The sequence below is a fragment of the Nicotiana tomentosiformis genome, chromosome 4 (assembly GCF_000390325.3).
Source record: "Nicotiana tomentosiformis chromosome 4, ASM39032v3, whole genome shotgun sequence".
NCBI lineage: Eukaryota > Viridiplantae > Streptophyta > Magnoliopsida > Solanales > Solanaceae > Nicotiana > Nicotiana tomentosiformis.
The window spans coordinates 34149388-34155369 of record NC_090815.1 but is presented as its reverse complement, the minus strand read 5'-3'; the positions used below and the strand labels follow the sequence as shown (position 1 = coordinate 34155369).

At 34.2% G+C, this 5982-nt stretch overlaps 1 long non-coding RNA gene across 1 annotated transcript; it reads right to left on the bottom strand.

Moving 5' to 3' along the window:
- Positions 1–561: 561 nt before the first annotated feature.
- LOC104105579 (uncharacterized) lies at positions 562–4017 on the bottom strand. Its single transcript, XR_001971086.3, has 4 exons — positions 3480–4017; positions 1447–1573; positions 1215–1355; positions 562–771 (listed from the first exon to the last, which is right to left on the bottom strand). It is a non-coding gene; the product is annotated as an uncharacterized lncRNA (long non-coding RNA).
- Positions 4018–5982: the final 1965 nt, after the last annotated feature.

Sequence of the window (5982 nt, the reverse complement as noted above, 5' to 3'; positions counted from 1 at the left end):
CGCCTAGTGATTACACATCGCGATCGCGGAATTTCCCATTGGAACGACTATTCGTATTAACTGCAACGATTAAAATCCGTTACCATAACATTTAATGCAACGGTTCATAACCGTTACCATAACGTGTACTGCAACGGTTATGTAAGGTATTATTACGACTATTTATGGAAATGACAACAGTTTCTTTAAGCTATTGCAACGGTTCAGCGCCCGTTCTACCAGCTCGCGTGCCAATAGAGCTTAAGGAACGATTCTTGCAACGGTTCATATAACCGTTGCTATAAAATGGTCTATCGCAACGGTTTTTCCTCTCCCTATTGGAACGACTATTCGTATCAACTGCAACGGTTAAAATCCGTTACCATAACATTTAATGCAACGGTTCATAACCGTTACCATAGCGTGTACTGCAACGGTTATGTAAGGTATTGTTACGGCTATTTATGGAAATGACAACCATTTCTTTAAGCTATTGCAATGGTTCTGGTGGGCTATTGTAACCGTTTAATTGAAACAAACATATTGCCCCTGTTGTAAATAAATATTTACATATAAAATAAATTATAAAACACAAAAACTTATATAAATAACAAAATGAAACTATTCATAATCTAAATTGTCCAACAAGCTAATAATATCCATAAGAGTGAAATGTTCTACCCCAAGTACATAACTCTTACATTTCAAGAGTTAAAAGTAAGTTTCAAATGTTAATAACAAACATTTTTAGATCTTCACTGTCTCCGTCTTCCATTTCTTCATCTACTCCACCTACAAAAGAGTATAAATAAAGTCATTATCCTTCAAGAGAATCAGGTCTAAACATTCTCTTAGTCCAAAAAACCAAGGGAGTGCATCAAACAAGAATTTGAAGGGTGTTTCACTTACCTAAAGATACGAATATGTGACAGTTTATAAAATATTGTGCATTATGCATGAAAATATTCAAAGAAAAGCTAGTTATCAAACATGTAAAACATTAGTTCTTATAGTCATGTATCACGTCCCTAGACTAGATCAATTGACTCCCTAGAAGTTGATTCACAGGCTATGCTGTAAAGAACGTAAATGAAATTCACTGCTCGAAGGTTTTGATATCAAACCCCACTGAACACACAGATTAGTTGGTAACAGTGAAAAATGTAACAGGGACAACATAAAAAAGAGGAGGAGAAGAAGAAAGAGAAGAGGTATAACATTTGGTACGGACATACCTTGATTGTTACAAACATATGGACGATTGTGGACATTTTCTGCAAATAAATGAGTCAACCAAATAGCTCTTAAGACCAGAATCACAATACGGAGCTATTCCCAGGCTCGGAATCCCAAACGAACATCGATAACATTCAACTCTATTAATAATTAAAGGGTATATAAATAAACAACAAGATCAAAGGATTAGTCAACAAAATACAAAGTTTCTTATTTCTTCAACAATGTTACCAGAAAAGTGATGCCCAACTAATGCTTCAACAATGTGACAGCCAATCAGTTGTATATCATAAGGAGAAATCAAGGTGGATTATATCAGTTCCCCACCAGTATGATCACACAGCGTGTTCTGCTTGAGCTACAAAGTTGAATTTTTTTTAAAACAATGTATAAGTATACTAAGTTTGTACTCATGGAGAGAAACTCGAGCATTATCATGTGACTAACTGCATTTTACATCCTTTGCCAACATGTGAAGGAGACATTTTAGTTTTCCAATTAAGCATACTCTTTGATTATGGGCTTTGTGGCTAGTGTGTCTGTTCACCGATAGTTAGCAGAGTTGATGTGATTTCATCCTTCTCTAATACCTTATATCATGCAAGTTTATACTTGTAAACATTTGATGTTAAGTAGTGGAATCTCAAGCAGGGAAACTTGAAAACATTTTCATTTGTGTGTTCACTGTTTCTATTTGTTCAAATTTTGTTTGTACTAGTAGAAAAAAAATTATTTTTGGCTGAATACAGTCCAGGTTAACATGTGAGAGGCCATGTACCCGCACACAACCAGATTTGGATCTGAAACCAACTGTATTTCAAAATCCTTTTCCAACCGCTAAGACATAAATTTCAGCTTTTCTTAGCCCAGAAACAGTGAAGAATGTTAGAAGTATGGCTAGCTATTTGGAAAACTAAAATTGCGCTAAATTATTACCATTACCGGATCGGAGTTCCGATATCTAAGAAGATCCTTAAAGTGATACTCCGGAACATCTACCGGCCTATTCTCCATTCGATGCTAGTCATTCTCATAGGCTTTAAAGTGGTTTTTCTTCAACTGATTCTTATACTTTCTCCAAGGAGTACGAATTGATTCAAAAGCCCATATTTTCGCATCATCAGGAATATCATATTTTTTCTAAAAAATTAGTGCAATTAGGTTAGTATAAAACCTACTTACCTTTATCTCTTTTACTGTTTGTAGCAAATCGAAAACTCTAAAGGAACAATCCTAATCTCATATGTTGTAGAAATCTATATAAGTTTCTTAATACTCAAAAAGAATAATTTTTTTTTGATGTATAGGGACAGTAATCTTGACTATTAGATTGACATTAACAGTAATTTTCTAATCATTTTCCTGGTCATGCTTTTCCTTTAGAAACTTACTGAATGATCACTTCACGAAAAATTATCACACGACTTGAGCGCAAAGCTCCAAACTTGGTTGCTAATTAAGACAAACCAATCATAGCTAGTAAATAGGAATAATTTGACATGTTTGATTGCAGCTACACCTAGCATGAAGCAATGATACTTCTTTCTATAGTCGACAATTGTTAAGGCTGCACGATCGAGCGAATGAATAATTATTTTCTCATATGATTTTGGGCAATTCTCATCTCATGAAATAAATTTTGGATTTGAGTGAGGTAGTACAACTAGTTTAATTTTTTAAGCATTTACCTTAATACTGAATTTAAGACTTTCAGAACCATATCATGAGCCATAACACTCTCGAGCATTCGAAAACTCAGGAGTTGACACTCTAAAGTTAGAGCAGATTTACCAACTCGACAAACTAGTAATGAACGATAAGAAATTTTCATAGATTACACCCTGCCAGAATGGCATCTAAATTCTACTCAAAGACCTTATGAAGCATAGTTTATGCCAATTGATAGCATAAATTCATATACTAATGTTTAGAGTCAATTTCTGGAAAAATCCAAATATAGAGTGAATGCAATACAGAAAAATAGACTAAGATAAGAGTGTCAATAATTTCAAGATGTCTAAAGCAAACATAACTAAAAGATTGACCTTTTTGAAAAGTCATCTTTGGCAGATTATCTACAGGAACATTAGTTCTAAAAATTTAGACTCACACTAGCCACACCCTAACGAAAATAAAACCCTAACAATTGGGGTTCAAAAAATCAACAGAAAGCAAGATATTAAATACACTACCACACCCTAAATATTATAGTAAAAAAGAATGATTAAAGAAGAAAATACCCAAATTGAAAAAGAAAAACTTACAGCTAAAATCAGTTTCTCACGGAGTGCCTTTTGCGTTGAAGATTTTTTGCTATAAAAATCACCGACTGCCGAGTTCGTGGGTTGAATAAGACGATGCTGAGCAGATAGCCTGAATGTTAGCAAAACGGACATAGATCTTCTGGAGATCTCTCACAGGACAACTGGATTTGAGAGATTTCAAAGAGTGAAATTAAAAGGGAAAAATGGGTCTGAGGGATTAGAGTGATTTGGGAAAAACCGAAAACGTAATTGGAGATAAGGGAAAAGTGAAAAGGGTTCAGATTTGGGGAAAATGTGACTGGAGCTAGAGTGAAATGAAAAGAGGAAAATGGGTACCAGGGATTAGAGTAATTGGGGGAATACTTGATTGGAGCTAAAGGAAAAGTGAAAAGGGTTCAGTTTTAGGGAAAACGTAAGTGGAGCTAGGCCACATCTACTTTTATTTAGAAAATAAATAAAAATTGTGGGTTTTGACTATCTATTACATATTAAAAATAAAATAAAAAAGGTAAAGAGGTTTAAAGAAAGAGTACTTGATCTGGCGGGCTAAGCGAAAAAATTTAGGAGGGAACAATAACCGTTCCTATAAATATTTTTTGGAAAAAACCGTAGCCACTGATAGATATATTGTAACAGTTAAAGAAACCGTGAATATAGGAAAACGTATGGCAACAGTTATTATACAATGGCAACGGTTTGGTGCTAAAGTGTACTAATAGCATCCAAAATCTTTGGTAACGGTTAAAACCGTTGCAATAGAGGATCTGTGGCAACAGTGTGTAACCGTTGCGGAAACTTCCGTTGCCATAGGCTCATTTTCCAGTAGTGACGTTAGTTTAAAAAAACAAAACAGAAAATTTCGAGCTCACAAGTTTCTTGTGTGCCTTTAAGGAATTTAATCCCCTCATAGTTGCCAAAGATTTCAGATTAATTCCTCACATGATAGAACGGAGTAACTATTCTGTGATAACTACACTTCAAATCCCAGAATTTCGGTGAACTCAAATGGCGGAGCAAATCACACAAAATGCTTACGCTTTTGCGTTGAAAAATAATGCATAATCCAGAAGATAGAGGGGAGAGATTTTAAGATTTCGATGGTGGAAAATGCGGCTAAGCCTCTCTATTTATAGCCAACGAAGTTGAGTCTCAACAGGTGCAAAGGTGTTTGTTCGTTGATAAGGTGTCTATTCCGCAAAAATTATTTGAATTTCTGTTGAATGGAATGTTTGATCGCGAATTCGACCGTTGGAAAATAATTCCGTGAATTTCCAAATTCATATTTTTTTTTGCGTAAAAATATTAGAAAAGAAAATATTAAATGACGGAAAAGGAAATTAAATTTGGTCCAAAAAATTATCAATCAATCCGAATCCGAAGCCGAAGCTTCCATATAGAAGCACAAAAATTTTTCCTTTGTAAAATGAACTAATTCAAAATTTCATTTCCCTCCATTTCTTTTCCCACCATTTTTCCATTCACACCTCTCTTGTTTTAATTAACAAAACCTAACAATTACCCGTTCGAACTACGTTTCCATTTACACACATAGAATTTGTTAAGCAAATACATTCTAAGTCCAGTTGGGAAGCCATTATCCATGAATGCTACAACTAATTGCAGAACTCAACCTAGCATGGCTGAAGACAGAGTTGAGGTTGGACTGACTACTAAACCTCAACTAGATATAGTCTGGTGAGAGTTCGAGGATGAATCAAATCATTTGAAGGGATCTACACGTTAAAGATCTAATTAAAGCTGCACTCTTTTTTTACTTAGTCAACTGGTACAAGTTCAAGAGCATATTTCAACAAAAGAAAAACTATTGCAAGTGGATAATTTAATTGTTCGAGCTGCTTCTTTTCCCCCCTTTATCAGTGCCACAATTTTGAGCAATTTTCATCAAGACAGACTTCGCATACTGTAGATATAACACCGAGAGGAAATGAATTATCTTTTACAGATTACTTAAATACAGATGAAGAATTCATTTCACAAAACTATGCGCTATTGCTAGGTTTGCGGATATGTCTCTAATATTTTTGAAGAGAGACCGAAAGAATATGACCAAGAATCACAAAATGAATAATTGCATCAAGCTAGAAAAATTGGCCTGGGCTGTTTCACATTTTTATTTAGTTACATCATACACTTCACTTTCTTCATTGGTTTTATTTCATTTTATTTTTTAAACATCACTCTTTGTAATATCATTATTGAGTATGATACAAACTCTGTGATGATTACATAATTTTATTTTGTTCTTAGTTTTTTGCATGCTTGTTGAGCGATAGTACTTCTCGTCCCTCACTAGAATTAGCAAGGTAAAGTTTGGTCCTCTTTATATTGTACTTCATTTGAGTTTTTTGTTAGTAAAAGTTCACATACGGTAAATACATGGGTGTGCAAAAAACAAAAATAGGAAAAGGAAAAGGACTGAATTCACCTCTCTACTATTTGTAATGCTCAATTTTATCTTTCGTTATATTATTGAGATAGAAAA